The following is a 17,412-nucleotide window of genomic DNA, read 5'->3' as shown; positions in this document are numbered from 1 at the left end:
GCTGCGGCACAGAATAAAGAAGAAAGAAAGAAAAGAAATGAAGACAGCCGAAGAGACCTCTGGGACAAGGTTAAACGCAACAACATTCGCATTATAGGGGTCCCAGAAGGAGAAGAGAGAGAGAAAGGACCAGAGAAAAATATTTGAAGAGATTATAGTCGAAAACTTCCCTAACATGGGAAAGGAACTAGCCATCCAAGTCCAGGAAGCGCAGAGTCCCATACAAAATAAACTTAAGGAGAAAACGCCGAGACACATGGTAAGCAAAGTGGCAAAAATTAAAGACAAAGAAAAATTATTGAAAGAAGCAAGGGAAAAACGACAAATAACATACAAGGGAACTCGCATAACGTGAACAGCTGATTTCTCAGCAGAAACTCTACAAGCCAGAAGGGAGTGGCATGATATACTTAAAGTGATGAAAGGGAAGAACCTACAACCAAGATTACTCTACCCAGCAAGGATCTCATTCAGATTCAATGGAGAAATCAAAAGCTTTACAAACAAGCAAAAGCTAAGAGGATTCAGTACTACCAAACCAGCTCTACAATAAATGCTAAAGGAACTTCTGCAAGTGGGAAACACAAGAGAAGAAAAGGACCTACAAAACCAAACTCAAAACAATTAGGAAAATGGTCATAGGAACATACATATCGATAATTACCTTAAACGTGAATCGGTTAAATGCTCCAACCAAAAGATACAGGCTTGCTGAATGGATACAAAAACAAGACCTATATATATGCTGTCTACAAGAGACCCACTTCAGACCTAGGGACACATACAGACTGAAAGTGAGGGGATGGAAAAAGATATTCCATGCAAATGGAAATCAAAAGAAAGCTGGAGTAGCAATACTCATATAACATAAAATAGACTTTAAAGAATGTTACAAGAGACAAGGAAGGACACTGCATAATGATCAAGGGATCAATCCAAGAAGAAGATATAACAATTATAAATATATATGCACCCAAGATAGGAGCACCTCAATACATAAGGCAACTGCTAACAGCTATAAAAGGGGAAATCACCAGTAACACAATAACAGTGGGGGACTTTAACAGCTCACTTACACCAATGGACAGATGATCCAAAATGAAAAAAAAAATAAGGAAACAGAAGTTCTAAATGACACAATAGACCAGACAGATTTAATTGATATTTATAGGACATTCCATCCCAAAACAGCAGATTACACTTTCTTCTCAAGTGTGCACAGAACATTCTCCAGGATAGATCACATCTTGGGTCACAAATCAAGCCTCAGTGAATTTAAGAAAATTGAAATCATATCAAGCATCTTTTCTGACCACAACACTATGAAATTAGAAATGAATTACAGGGAAAAAATGTAAAAAACACAAACGCATGGAGGCTAAACAATACGATACTAAATAACCAAGAGATTACTGAAGAAATCAAAGAGGAAATTAAAAAATACCAAGAGACAAATGACAATGAAAACATGACGATCCAAAGCCTATGGGATGAAGCAAAAGCAGTTCTAAGAGGGAAGTTTATAGCTATACAAGCCTACCTCAAGAAACAAGAAAAATCTCAAATAAAAAAACAAACCTTACACCTAAAGGAACTAGATAAAGAAGAACAAACAAAACCCAAAGTTAGCAGAAGGAAAGAAATCATAAAGATCAGAGCAGAAATAAATGAAATAGAAACAAAGAAAACAATAGCAAAGATCAATAAAACTAAAAGCTGGTTCTTTGAGAAGATAAACAAAATTGATAAACCATTAGCCAGATTCACCAAGAAAAAGAGGGAGAGGACACAAATCAATAAAATTAGAAATGAAAAAGGAGAAGTTACAACAGACACTGCAGAAATACAAAGCATCCTGAGAGACTACTACAAGCAACTCTATACCAATAAAATGGACAACCTGGAAGAAATGGACAAATTCTTAGAAAGGTATAACCTTCCAAGACTGAACCAGGAAGAAATAGAAAATATGAACAGACCAATCAAAAGTAACAAAATTGGAACTGTGATTAAAAATCTTACAACAAACAAAAGTCCAGGACCAGGTGGCTTCACAGGTGAATTCTATCAAATATTTAGAGAAGAGCTAACACCTATCCTTCTCAAACTCTTCCAAAAAAGTGCAAGGAAGGAACACTCCCGAGCTCATTCTATGAGGCCACTATCACCCTGATACCAAAACCAGACAAAGATACTGCAAAAAAAGAAAATTACAGACCAATAACACTGACAAATATAGATGCAAAAATCCTCAACAAAATACTAGCAAACAGAATCCAACAACACATTAAAAGGATCATACACCGTGAGCAAGTGGGATTTATCCCAGGAATGCAAGAATTCTTCAATATACGCAAAACAATCAATGTGATACACCATATTGACAAATTGAAGAATAAAAACCATATGATCATCTCAATAGATGCAGAAAAAGCTTTTGACAAAAGTCAACACCCATTTATGATAAAAACTCTCCAGCAAGTGGGCATAGAGGGAACCTACCTCAACATAATAAAGGCCATATATGACAAACCCACAGCAAACATCATTCTCAATGGTAAAAAACTGAAAGCATTTCCTTTAAGATCAGGAACGAGACAAGGATGTCCACTCTCACCACTATTATTCAACATAGTCTTGGAAGTCCTAGCCATGGCAATCAGAGAAGAAAAAGAAATAAAAGAATCCAAATTTGAAAAGAAGAAGTAAAACTGTCACTGTTTGCAGATGACATGATACTATACATAGAGAAACCTAAAGATGCCACCAGAAAACTCCTAGAGGTAATCAATGAATTTGGTAAGGTTGCAGGATACAAAATTAATGCACAGAAACCTCTAGCATTCCTATACACTAATGATGAAAAATCTAAAAGAGAAATTAAGGAAACACTCCCATTTACCACTGCAACAAAAAGAATAAAATACCTAGGTATAAAACTACCGAGGGAGACAAAAGACCTGTATGCAGAAAACTGTAAGACACGGATGAAACAAATTAAAGATGATACCAACAGATGGAGAGATATACCATGTTCTTGGATTGGAAGAAGCAATATTGTGAAAATGACTATACTACCCAAAGCAATCTACAGATACAGTGCAATCCCTATCAAATTACCAATGGCATTTTTTACAGAACTAGAACAAAAAATCTTAAAATTTGTATGGAGACACAAAAGACCCTGAATAGCCAAAGCAGTCTTGAAGGAAAGAAATGGAGCTGGAGGAATCAGACTCCCTGACATCAGACTATACTACAAAGCTACAGTAATCAAGACAATATGGTACTGGCATAAAAAAAGAAACGCAGATCAATGGAACAAGATAGAAAGCCCAGAGATAAACCCACACACCTATGGTCAACTAATCTATGACAAAGGAGGCAAGGATATACAATGGAGCAAAGACAATCTCTTCAATAAGTGGTGCTGGGAAGACTGGACAGCTACATGTAAAAGAATGAAATTAGAACACTCCCTAACACCATACACAAAAAGAAACTCAAAATGGATTAGAGACCTATATGTAAAACCGGACACTATAAAACTCTTAGAGAAAAACACAGGAAGAACACTCTTTGACATAAATCACAGCAAGATCTTTTTTGATCCATCTCCTAGAGTAATGGAAATAAAAACAAAATTAAACAAATGGGACCTAATGAAACTTCAAAGCTTTTGCACAGCAAAGGAAACCATAAACAAGATGAAAAGACAACCCTCAGAATGGGAGAAAATATTTGCAAAGGAATCAACAGACAAAGGATTAATCTCCAAAATATATAAACAGCTCATGCAGCTCAATATTAAGAAAACAAACAACCCAATCCAAAAATAGGCAGAAGACCTAATTAGACATTTCTCCAAAGAAGACATACAGATGGCCAATAAGCACATGAAAAGCTGCTCAACATCATTCATTATTAGAGAAATGCAAATCAAAACTACAATGAGGTATCACCTCACACCAGCTGGAATGGGCATCATCAGAAAATCTACAAACAACAAATGCTGGAGAGGGTGTGGAGAAAAGGGAACCCTCTTGCACTGTTGGTGGGAATGTAAATTGATACAGCCACTATGGAGAACAGTATGGAGGTTCCTTAAAAACTAAAAATAGAATTACCATATGATCCAGCAATCCCACTCCTGGGCATATACCCAGAGAAAACCATAATCCAAAAAGACACATGCACCCGAATGTTCATTGCAGCACTATTTACAATAGCCAGGTCATGGAAGCAACCTAAATGTCCATCGACAGACAAATGCATAAAGAAGATATGGTACATATATACAATGGAATATTACTCAGCCAGAAAAAGGAACGAAATTGGGTCATTTGTTGAGACGTGTATGGATCTAGAGACTGTCATACAGAGTGAAGTAAGTCAGAAAGAGAAAAACAAATAACGTATATTAATGCATATATGTGGAACCTAGAAAAGTGCTACAGATGAACTGGTTTGCAGGGCAGAAATTGAGACACAGATGTAGAGAACAAACGTATGGACACCAAGGGGGGAAAGCAGCGGGGGTGTTGGGGCGGTGGTGTGATGAATTGGGTGATTGGGATTGACACGTATACACTGATGTGTATAAAATTGATGACTATTAAGAATCTGCTGTATGAAAAAATAAATAAAATAAAATTTTTCTTAAAAATGACACACACACACACACAAAAGGAAGTCACAGGATGGGAGTTCCTTGGCAGTCCAGTGGTTAAGAACCCGCCTTACAATGCAGGGGATGCGAGTTTGATCCCTGGTCGGGGAACTAAGATACCACATGCCATGGGACAACTATGCCCACACACCTCAACTACTGAGCCCACGCACCACAACTAGAGAGAAGCCCACACACCACACGAAAGATTCTGCATGCCGCAACTAAGACCTGAGGCAGCCAAAAATAATCAATAAATAAATATTAAAAAAAAAAAAGGTCACAGGACACTTAAAAAAGTATCTTGGACTAAATGAAAATAGAAACACAACATCAAAATCTGTGTGTGCAGGGACATCCCTGGCTGTCCAGTGATTAAGACTCCGAGCTTCCACTGCAGGGGGTGCAGGTTCAATCCCTGGTCAGGAAAGTAAGATCCCACATGCTGCATGGTACGGCCAAAAAAAAAAAAAAAATTGTGTGATGCAGCTAAAGCAGTTTTCAAAGGAAAATACAGAGCCTTACGCCTACATTGAAAAAGAAAAACAAAGCCTCAATTCATGAGCTTAAATTTTATCATAAAAAAGCAAGAAAAGGAAGGGCAAGTTAAACCAGAGTACAGAAAATCCTAAGGAATCCAAAAACTAAATAAATAAAGCTAATAACCATGTTAACCAAGGTTGCAGAATACAAGATAAATATGTAAAAATCAGTCGTATTTCTATACACTAGCAATGAACAAGCCGAAAATGAAATAAAGAAAACAATTCCACTTACAATAGCATCAAACAGAATAAAATACTTAGAATCAATCCAACAAAAGTATAAAACTTACCCACTTAAAGCAACAAAGTGTCATTGAAGTAAATTTTCAAAGACCTAAATATGTCAGTCCCAAACTCCCTATACACACTGCTATATTAAAAATGGATAACCAACAAGGACCTATTCTACAGCACAGAACTCTGCTCAATATTATGTAACAACCTAAATGGGAAAAGATTTTGAAAAAGAATAGATACATGTATAAGTATAACTGAATCACTTTGCTGTACACCTGACACTAACACAACATTGTTAATCAACGGTACTCCAGTATAAAATAAAAAGTTCAAATAAAAACAAATATAAAGTTCACATTTTCATATGTTTATAGAAATACACAACAATAAAGTGGCAGTTATGATAGTAAAACATAAAAAAATTTAAAATAAAAGACCTAAATAAATGGAAAGACACATACCTCATATTCAAGGATCAGAAAAGTTAGTATTGTCAAGATGGCAATACTCCAGAAATCGAGCTACAGATTCAACCCAACCCCTATCAAAATCACGGCTCTATTCTTTTTTTTTTTTTTTTTTTAAGGATTTTCTTATTTATTTATTTATTTATTTATTTATTTTTGGCTGTGTTGGGTCTTCGGTTCGTGCGAGGGCTTTCTCCAGTTGCGGCAAGCGGGGGCCACTCTTCATCGCGGTGCGGGGACCGCTCTTCATCGCGGTGCGCGGGCCTTTCTCTATTGCGGCCCCTCCCGTCACGGGGCACAGGCTCCAGACGCGCAGGCTCAGCAATTGTGGCTCACGGGCCCAGCTGCTCCGTGGCATGTGGGATCTTCCCAGACCAGGGCTCGAACCCGTGTCCCCTGCATTAGCAGGCAGATTCTCAACCACTGCGCCACCAGGGAAGCCCACGGCTCTATTCTTTTACAGAAATTGACAAACTAATCTTAAAATTCATATGGAAATGTGAGTTACCCAGGATAGCTAAAATAATCTTGATAAAGAAAAGTTAGAGGGCTCTCACCTTTCAATTTCGATTACTCTATGTTTACAGAAAACACTCCTGTTTTTCCCCTGTATTACTGTAACACTCTAGTCACAGAATACTTCTGTATCTCAATACTACTTCACTGCTGGTCACTGAATGTGTAGAGGTTTTTCACATTACCAAACAATTCTGCAACACCAGCAGGGTGTCCTACAATTCAAGTCAGGCCTGACTCTACCTACCTGGACTCCACAACAGATCTTACCAGTTAGAAGTTCAGCTCAACAGGACTGCCCCTCCTTACACTTCAGATGCCAATTACAGGTCCAGATTGCCACCTGTGCTTGTGACCAACTTGCTATAAATGGGACAGCCTCATCCTCAGGTTCAGTTAATTTGCTAGAATGGCTCACAGAACTCAGGAAAATAGTTTACTTACTAGATTGCCAGGTTTATTACAAAGTATACAACTCAGAAATAGCCAGAGGAAAAAGCTGCAAAGAGCAGTCTTCTATGCCCTCTCCAGGAGCATAACCCTCCCAGCACCTCCACGTGTTCACCAACATCAAATCTGTCCAAAGCTCTCCATAGTTCAGAGATTTTTATGGAGGCTTCATTATGTAGGAATAATTGCTATTAGTGATTAAGTGAACCTCCAGCTCCCCCCCCACCTCCCTAGAGGTCAAGGGGTGTGCCTTCAAGTCACAACCCTCTAATGACTTAATTGGTATCCCTGGCAACAAGCCTACATCCTCAGGGGGGGTTCCAAAGGTCTCCTCATTAACATGAATTCAAGCATGGTTGAAGTGGCTTGTTATGAATAACAAAAGACAACTTAATCTCTCTTATTACTTAGGAATTTGCAAGGGTTTTAGGAACTCTGTGCCAGGAACAGGGATGAAGACCAAATATGTCTTTCTTATAAATCACAATATCATACTATGCTACTAAGGTATAAGAACAGACATCATAAGAATAAAAAAACCTTAAAAGTACAATGGAATACAATTGAGAGGCCAGAAATAAACCCTTACATTTATGGACAATTGAATTTCAACAAGGGTGCCACAATTCAATCAGAAAAATAATACTCTTTTCAATAAATGGTTTTGGAACACCTGAATATTCACATGCAAAAGAATGAAGTTGTACCTCTGTCTCACACCATCTATAAAAATTAACTCAAAATGAGTAACAGACCTAAATGGAAAGACTAAAATTGTAAAAAATGTAGGGAAAACAGAGGAATAAATATTTTTGATTTCTGGTTAGGCAAAGTTTTCTTAGATTTGACAAAAACAAACAAAAGAAAAATAGACCAACTGGATATTATCAAAATAAAAAATTTCTGTGCTTCAAAGAACTCCATGAAGAAAGTGAAAGCAACCCACAAAATGGGAGAAAATATTTACAAAAATTTAACTGATAAAGAGGCTTGTACCCAAATCATATAAGAAATCTTACAAGTCAACAACGAAATGACAAATAACCCAATTTATTAACGGAGAATGAATGTGAACAGACATTTCTCCAAGGAATATATACAAACAGCCAATAAAAAATTAGAACACGAAAAGATGCTCAACATTAGGGAGATGCAAATCATGACCATAATAAAATCCCACTTCACATTCACCAGGAGGGCTTTTAAAAAAAAGACAGACAATAACAATGACTAATGGTAGTTGTGGGAAAACTGTAACCCTCATTCATTGCTGATGGGGTGGTAAAATAGTTCCACTGCCTTGGAAAATTGTTCTGGCAGTTTCTAAATTTGTTGAACAGTTACCTTATCGCCCAGTAATTCCATTCTAAGTATATACAAAGTAGATTGGAAAACTGGGTACACACAAAAATGTTTACACAACTGCTCATAACAGTCAAAACAGTCATAACAGTCAAAACAGAAACAACAAATGTCTATCAACTGATAAACTGATAAACAAAATGTGATATATCCATACAACTAAATATTAGCTTGGCCAGAAACTGAACTGGATTACTGATGCGTATTACAACAGTGATGAACCTTAAAAAGGTCATGCTAAATGAAAGAAGCCATTCACCAAAGGGTACATATTTTGTGATTCCATTTATAGGAAACCTCCAAAATAAGCAAATCTCTAAAGACACGGAGTAGATTAGTAGTTCCTAGGAGCTTGGGAGCAGGAATGGAGAGTGACTACTAAAGAGTACAGGGTTTCTTTTGAGGGTGATGAAATTATTCTAAAATTAAAGAGTGGTGATAATTCCACATCTCTGTGAACATATTTTAAAAAAAGCACTGCACTGCACAAATTAAAAGGGTGAATTTTTGGTACAAGAATTGTACCTCAATAAAATTGTTATTTAAAAAAAAAAATTCTGACAAAGTAAACTTCAGGTCCACATTGTTTCTGTAGTGAATTCTAGAGTGAATTTTTAAGGAAGAAATGACACTAATTTTATAGCACTAGGAATAGGAGGAAAAGAAAAGATCTGACAATGAGAAGCTATTTAAGGCATATGACTAACATCATACTTAGCAGTGAATAAATGAATTCTTTCACATTAAATCCCAGCCTGACTGAAAAAGAAATTAAAGTGCACAGAGATAGAAAGAGATAAAAAAATATGCTTATTTACAAATCACACTATTTAGTATGTAAAATCAAAACCAAAAAACTAGAACCCATTAGCAAGTAGCATCCATACAAGAATTCAAGAGTAAGTTACCATTCTAAAATCCATTTCAGCTACCTCGAAAATTTGCAGATTAAAGAAAATAAGCTATACCTTTACTACAATACATACAAAAAGCTATTCAATATAACTCAAGAGTGTACATTCCTGACTCAAGTAAAATCTTAGCAAACTAATCATAAAAGGAAAATAACTTACATTGATAAAGAATGTATAAAACAGGCTGAGAGCAATCTGAAATCAAGAGTTAAATCCATCACACCACAAAGTGGGAAATGAATAGAGAGCTGACCTCAGATATGTTCATCTTCTGTAGCGTTTAGGAAGGTGCAGAGGACTGAAGATTCAGCTGGGGGGACAGAAAAAGGACACTGTCAGGACACCTGGCCTGCTTTACAGTTCCTACATTCATTCACCTCCCAATCACATCAGCAGCCCAGCTGAGAAGCAGCCTCCCTACAGCATCCCTTCAGCCCTTGAAATGGCAAGGGAAAGATCCTGTGGAAACACCATCTGTCCATCTACCAGTTTGAAATGATCACGGGGCTTAAACCTACCACTCTCATTTGGTAAAAATAATTTTGTCTATTGATTTAAATTGATTTAATTAAATACAAACAAAAATGGAAAAACAGATGATTGAAGTACAGCAAAGGATGACACTACTTCATTAAAATTAACAGTAAAAAAAAGAGACACAGGCTGCATCCTTTATCTATTTTCCTAGCAAAACTGTTTACCCCTTGAGTTAGAGAATCCACAGACTGCCCAATAAAAAGGATGCGGTGCTTTATGGCAAAGTGTTAAAACTTACTACTTTCTAGTGGGCTGAAGTTTCTCAAAAGGGACTCTTGATAAGTTTCTTTTGATTGACTGAACAGTATGAACGACTGTTCGACTCCTGGCTCTGTCACAATCCGGTTAAGCCTGGAGAAGTCACCGGCCCTCTCAAACTCAGGACCACCTCACCAACCTGAGACTCAGATTTGCTTTTTGCTTAACGTGTGTCTAATGCAGATGCTCATACCGTTATCACGAGATAATTGGGAGGCTTATGTAAACCACCCAATGAAAAGAACAAAGTGCCTTCTAAATAACAACATTATCACTTTTTCGACGGTTAGTACCTGGCACTTGGCTCTTTTTCCAAACGACCCATACAGATTTCTCAGAACAACGCCATGAAGCAGGCATTATTCATAGCCTCCTTTGCAGACCTGACTCGCCCCCAGGTTACTTCTCCCGCCCACAGTACAGGTGACACGGCTGTAACTGACCGGGTCTCTCCCGCTCCAGAGCAGGGCTGCCCAGCACACCCTCCGCCCGCGCTTTCTGGCCCGCTCACGGCCAGCGTGACCACCGCGCTTTCCCTCCCACTGTCCGCCCCGGCGTCCCCCCGTCAGATGCGGGCGGGGCCGGGCATTCCGTCCCCACACGCACCGTCCCCTCTCCTAACGGGTCTCAGCTCCACCGGCCCCCGAGACCACAAGGCCCGAACCGGGATCGCCCCACCCACCTTCCCAGGGCGGAGGTCCAGGCCAGACCCGGGCACTGCAGTCCCGCCTGGGCCAGAGGACGGCCCGAGACGTCCCGCGACGTCCCGCTTCTGCCCCCGCCACAAGAACGCCGCTCTCAGCGAAGCTTCAGGCCACGCAAGCCCTGCACCTGCCACGACCAAAGCTCCAGGTTCTTCTCACCTCGAGGCGCATGAAAGCGGAAGGGGTGAGGCGGGCCCTACGTTGCACATGCGCAGAGGAAGCCGCGAAAGACCAGGAAGACAGTAAGAGGGAGAAAGACTACATTTCCCTTGGCCCCCTGCACCCTGGGTTGACTGTGAGCCAAGCAATCAATTTAGTACTTCAGAGTAGAAATACGGGGGGAAATGCTTATCCCAGGGTCCTGGGTGCCCTGAGACCCCTGACTGGGTGTGTGTCTGAGGCAGGAGATAGAGGGGCCCCAAGCCAGGCATTCACAACTAACCTCCCGTTTACATTTCATGGGGCAGGAAAAAGTGGGCTTCCGACACTTACAACTTAGTCTCCTGTTTACATTTGCTGAGACAGGAGATAGATGGGCTTCAGTTTAGACATTTAAAATCAGCCTCCTGTTTGCTCTCTGAAATGGAAGTAACTGCAGAAACAGGGTAAATACCCAGGCTTTGTCTCCCGTGAACACCTTAAGATAACAGTCATGGCAGGAATAGAGAGGGGCTAACCCTTGTTTGAGTAAAGGATCAAGAGGTCATATATTTCCCATCCTTGGGGCAAGGGAGACACTGCACATGTGCAGAAAGGTTCCTTGGGGGTCAAAAAGGAGGGCACACCACCCCAGAATGTGTGATGCTAAGGCCGTCGCATAGGCCTCTGGGCTGAAATCCATCTTGGAAAAAAGTTGCACAGGCATATTGGGGAGGGTCCTAGGGCAGGTCAGGTGTAGAAGAAGAAACCAGATAATTGGCCAAAGGTACACAAAGACCCAGAAGAACTGCCCTGTATAAATGATTTAACCACCTTTTTACTGCGCTTCTCCTCATTAGGGGGGACGCCCACACCCTCTCTATCCAGATGTGCACCTCTGCCTTGCTTCTGTCTTAACTAAACAAACTGTTTCTCTGTGTGCTATGTCTCTAATAATAAACTTTGTACCTGTTTTTACAGTTTTTGCCTCCGTGAGCAATGCATTTTTCACTGGGGGCAAGAGCCGGGGGTGTGGTGGCTAGGATTCCTGGTTTTCATCCAGGCTGCCCAGGTTCAATTCCTGGGCAGGGAATTAAGATCTCACTTCATGCCACCACTCACTGCTGCCTCTCCAAGATCATGTCCACACTGTGGCTCTTAGGCCATCTGTATACCTGGGTCCCAGGGCAAAACTAGGAAAGCTCGTAGCTGAAATCATATTCTCCAAATTGCTAGATCCTGATAGTCCCGAGAAAATATCCTCCTAATGGCATAGAATTTTCCGTCTCTGCATTAATTAACCTACTTGGCATCAAGGGGGCATCCTTTGTGAAGGACAAATAGCATATTTTCTCAAGAGTGAGTTCACTGGTTTAGTCATAATGGAACAGACTTCTTTTTTCATTTATTGCAATTTTCAAACCAAGCAGGATGCTGCAGGGCCTTTCTGGATACAAAAGCCTTTCCCTGTCCTCTGCTTCTTTGGAGGAAAAAGGTTTCAGCTCCTAGACTGTTGTCGCTGAGTTGCAAAGGACAGATTCAGACAGTTACTAATAAGGAAGAAGAGAAAATACAGAAACAAAGGAGGGGCAGTCAAAAACAATAGGGTAGCTATAAAACGGGGACCTGTTTCCTCCTCAAGGGATATACATAGCAATATCTATGTATGTGTCTTGTTATGCATAACAATATGTGCAGGATCTAAAACTCCCACTCTGCTGGAGGATGGTAACTTCAGATTGAGTACAATATTCCTAAACACCACCCAGTCACCTCATTACCAACAAAAGTCACACATCCTATAGGCTTCGCCCCAAATTTTTACTATAAAAACTCTTCCACAAAAATCATCCAGGAGTTCAGGTCTTTTGAGCACGAGCCACCAGTTCTCCTTGCTTGGTCTTTGCAATAAATCTTTACCTGCTCCAAACTTCGACGATTTTGTTTGTTTGGCCTCACTGTGCATCAGGTACATAAACTGGCATTTGGCAATCATTTCCTATGTAAAAATCCATGAGCTCCTAACGTTAAAGGTAAATATGAAAGTATAATGAACTGACAGCCATACCATGTTTGTTTTATGCAAACCAGATGGCCCTCCTCATGACATAGGCCTAGCAAAATACTCAATATTGTTTGCAAATTTTTTGTTCATACACCTCCAATCCTGACCTGAGCAAGGCTGTTGAAAAATCATTATTCCTTCAACACTTGATGGAATATTTTCTGTGTTCTTTATTGTATATAAATATATTTCAACATTTTGTTTTAAATTATACAAAAACACAGGGTCAGTTTAATCAAAAGCATAGTGCTTGATGGGATTATTGGAGGAAATTTCCACTCTGCATCTCCTTCCCAAATGGAACCAATGTTCATTAGCCTCAACTTTATTCAGTGCAGTCCACTACACAAATACATTTTTCAAATAGGAGCTTTTCTTTTTTCCACTTATTTACAACTCATTTTGACTCAATTAAAGTGTAGTCATATTATCAAGTCAAATTATTTAAAACTACATAGTTGGGCTGCAACACAGAGGCTTGAAAGAATGAAAAAAGAGCCCAAAATCAGCGACAGAGACATCAACGATTTAATGGATGGAGGATCTTACATGTCTGAAGTGTGGTCCTTGAGTGACATCCCACCCTGTGCAGCAGACCACAGGAAGGACGTGGCAGTAGTCTTCCCTAGCAGGGGTTGGGGGGAAGATACCAGTTATAGGGGGAATTGACCTCAGATTGGTTCATCAGTTACCAGGGAAACCAACAGAGCTACATGATTCTCACCGTCCCTTTGATAAGCTATCAGCGTGGCGATGTTCTGCTCTAAAGCTAGAACAGTCATTGGCTGGGGCATGGGGCAAGTATGCAGGAAGGTTACTCTTCTGAGTAGGGTGTAGGTGAAGCAAGCACTGGTCAAGCAGGAGATGTACAAAGAGCAAGAGAACAGGCATTTTGAGTGGCCTGACCATACATACATCATACTTTTTCTTGGCTGCATGATATTTTATTGGAGGGGTATATGATTTACTTAATAAAAACCTTTTACATGGATGTTTAGTTTGTTTCCAAATTTCATTATTGTAAATATGCAGTAAATATTTGTGTCTATACTTCTTTGCATATTTGCATTATTTCTGCAATACAAATTCCAAAATATACAATTGCTAAATTAAAATAGATACGTAAAAGTTGGTAGATGTTAACAATAGGCCATCAAAGAAGCTATGCTAATTTATACTCCCACTAGGATTTGTGAAAGAAAAAGCCTTTCTGACACTTAGTAAAACAGTAAGACTTTTTTCAAGAAAATTACAACAGGGCAGAGAGATCAGACTTAACTCCAAATACAGCAAAGAAAGCTGGGGACTTATAGCTGATGAGCAAAGTGAGGGAATATGTGGATGGAAAATGACTAGAAGGAGACTTCAAAAGTAAAGGGATTCTTACTAACCTGACCTAACGAGATTCTTGCTAAAGAGAGGCCAAGTGCTTAGATGTCAAAGGTGAGGGATGAGGCTCAAGGATGAAGATTCTATCTAAACTGACTTAGCAGGATTCTTGCTAAAACTGGACTGTGTACCCCTGTCAAGGATGGGATGGATATGGAATGCTAAGGTCAAGGCTTAGTCTAAAAGAGGGTTTAGAGGAACCTGACTGAAGTTTGGTCAAGAAGGGCATTTGGGTCACATTACATGAGAGTTCCACTCCCCTCATCCCTATTCCAATACAGGATTTCACTGTTCTTTGATAAATAGTTATTACAGAGGCTAATCGAATAGATGATTTACATCTACATATTTCCACTGGGCATTTTCTTACTGTATGTGTGAGAGTTACAAGTTCCAAATTTTTTATACAAATAGGTTCTGAGACCAGAGTCCTTTGTATTATTCTGAAAACCAACTTATATTACATATAAAATTCCATTATATATTTGGATCTATTGATAGAGTTTTGTTGTTGTTGTTCCCTTGGTCTATCTATCAATGCACCATTTACACAATGTGTTCATTACTTTAGCTTTCTTATAGATTTAACTATGATAATCATATCTTTTGACTCAATTTTCAGAATTTCCCTAGCTATTCTCACAAGCTCTTCATCAAGAGAAACAGTATAACTTTCTAGGGCCAAATCTCTAAAAATAATCATGCTGAGGTTCTGATTAGCATCATACTTATGAATTGAAGTGAGACATAATATTGTTACAATGGTAAAATAATGACATTATCCAGTCTGCCAATAATATACTTCTGGCCACTGTATATCTCACTCTCCTTTAGATCCCTTATGTAGTTTAATAGTTTTCTATATATAGATATACATATAGGCAAACATTGATTCAGTTCTTTCAATTGGATTCTTATAGTAAATGAAACATTTTCACATATGGTATAATATGTATTTATTTGCACATGGGAAAGTTGTTGGTTTTGATATAGTAACAATGTTTTTTGCTTTATTCTCTGATTTATTTTTTCAACTAGTTTTAATGTTAATGATCTTGGATATTCATGCACATAATGACAAGCCACTGATTTTCAACATTTATCATTATTTGTACTTCTATTATGGGCTGAATTGTGCCCAACCCCTCAAATCAATATGTTGAAGCCCTAACCCTGAGTACCTTAGAATGTAACTATATTCAGAGTTAGAGCCTTCCAAGAAGTAATTACATTAAAATGAGGCTGTGAAGGTAAGCTCTAATCCATTCTACCTGGTGTTCTTATAAGAAGCTTTGGCTACACAAGGAGACACAAGGAATGCATACATACAGAAGAAAGACCATATGAAGACACAATAAGAGGGCAACACTAAAAAAGTCCCAGAGATCTAAAGCACGATATAGTGAATATAAACAACAGTATTGTATTATAGTCATCAAACTTGCTAAAAGACTAGATCTTAATTATCACAATCACCAAAAAGAAATGATAATTACATGACATGATCAAGGTGCTAATTGTCACTACAATGGCAATCATATTACGATACCTAAATCTACCAAATCAACATGTTTTACACCTTAAATTTACACAATATTATATGTCATATATTTCAATTAAAATTGAAATATATTTCAATTAAAATATGTCAAATATATTTCAATGTTATATGTCAAATATATTTCATCTCTCCTTGGCTTGAGACCATCTGCAAGCCAAGCAGAGATGCCACAGAAGAAACCAATTTACTGACACCTTGATTATGAACTTCTAGCCTCTCAAACTGTAAGAAAATACATTTCTCTTGCTTAAACACCCAGTCTACACTTTGTTGTTATGGCAGACCTAGCAAACCTATACACCTTATAATGAATTAAACATAATGAGCACAAAAAGTCTGGTGGAGCTATATTAAATAAGTCATAATAGACTTTAACATAAAGATTAATAATAGAGATAAAGTATATATAATCATATACTATATACATAATATATATAAAATATCTTTTCTGTGTATTTATTATTTATTCTTTGTAATTCTTATAACCTGTCGTGTGACACCTGGTCTTCCAGATGCCGGATTGACAGCAGGGAAAAAGAAATAAAAATCCCTCTACTCTGCTCTTGGGTTTGTGTTCAGGGTTGGTGTGGGGAGCCTATTAGATGGAGTCACAGCAAGAGAGCAAGGGAGTATGTCCCTACCTGGCAGAAAGTCCTGACGAAATGGGTGCTGCTCCCTTAGGTGGAGGTGCTTGGTCATGGCTGGCCCTTGGTTCAGTATAAGATAGACCAAAGATGAGCCTTCCTCTCATCTCACTTAACGAATCTTAATGGCAAAACACAAAAAGATCAAACAGGTTACAAATGACAGAAATACATCTCAGAACCAAGCTCAAGAATATTTATATGTCTACAAAATATCCACCACCCAGCAAGTCTGGAATCCAGTTAAAAATGACCAGATTTAACAAGAAAATGGGACCCATGAGGAACAAAATAAATCGGTTAAAACTGTTGCTAATCTGGGAATTCCCTGGTAGACCAGTTGTTGGGACTCCATGCTCTCCCTGCGGAGGACCTGGGTTCGATCCCTGGTCAGGAACTAAAATCCCACAAGCCACATGGCATGTCTGGAAAAAAAGTTTTTTTTAAATTGTTGCTAATCTGACACAGGTGTTAGAAGGGTATTAATACAGTCATTAGCACTGTATTCCATACAGTCATTATCCCTGTATTCCATAGATTCAAAAAGTTAAGTACAAGCATGAGAGATAAAACAAAAGATTCAAATTGAACTTCTAGATGTAGATAAAAACTACAATGCTTGATATAAAAAATAAAATGGATGGGATTAAACAGCACATTATACATTTCTACAGAAAAGACAGGAAAAAAACAGAGGAAAAATTAGCAATGAACAGCAAATGGTACAACAATTTCAAGTGGTCAGATAAATATGTAATTGGAGTTCTTACAGGAGTGTGAGGGAGTAGGGGAGAAAATTGAAAGAAATAATGAGTGAAAGTTTTTCAAACTGTAAATCCATACATCCATGAAGCTTAGTGATCTCAAGTATAAGAAACATAAAGCTACACTAAGGCACATCACAAACAAATTGATCAAAACCAGTGATAAATATAAAATATTAAAAGCAGCTGGAG

At 38.5% G+C, this 17,412-nt stretch overlaps 1 long non-coding RNA gene across 1 annotated transcript in view; it reads right to left on the bottom strand.

Moving 5' to 3' along the window:
- LOC130708366 (uncharacterized) overlaps nucleotides 1-10,851 on the bottom strand; it is a 116,226-nt gene extending 105,375 nt beyond the window's left edge. The window contains exons 1-2 of the long non-coding RNA XR_009008587.1: nucleotides 10,819-10,851; nucleotides 9,414-9,470 (exon numbers count right to left, since the gene is read on the bottom strand). This is a non-coding gene — a long non-coding RNA (uncharacterized LOC130708366). The remainder of the gene's footprint in view (nucleotides 1-9,413; nucleotides 9,471-10,818) is intronic.
- Between the last annotated feature and the right edge of the window lie 6,561 nt (nucleotides 10,852-17,412).

Source organism: Balaenoptera acutorostrata, chromosome 6, assembly GCF_949987535.1.
Source record: "Balaenoptera acutorostrata chromosome 6, mBalAcu1.1, whole genome shotgun sequence".
Lineage (NCBI taxonomy): Eukaryota > Metazoa > Chordata > Mammalia > Artiodactyla > Balaenopteridae > Balaenoptera > Balaenoptera acutorostrata.
The sequence above is the reverse complement of the archived record's forward strand: the minus strand, read 5'-3'. Positions and strand labels throughout refer to the sequence as shown.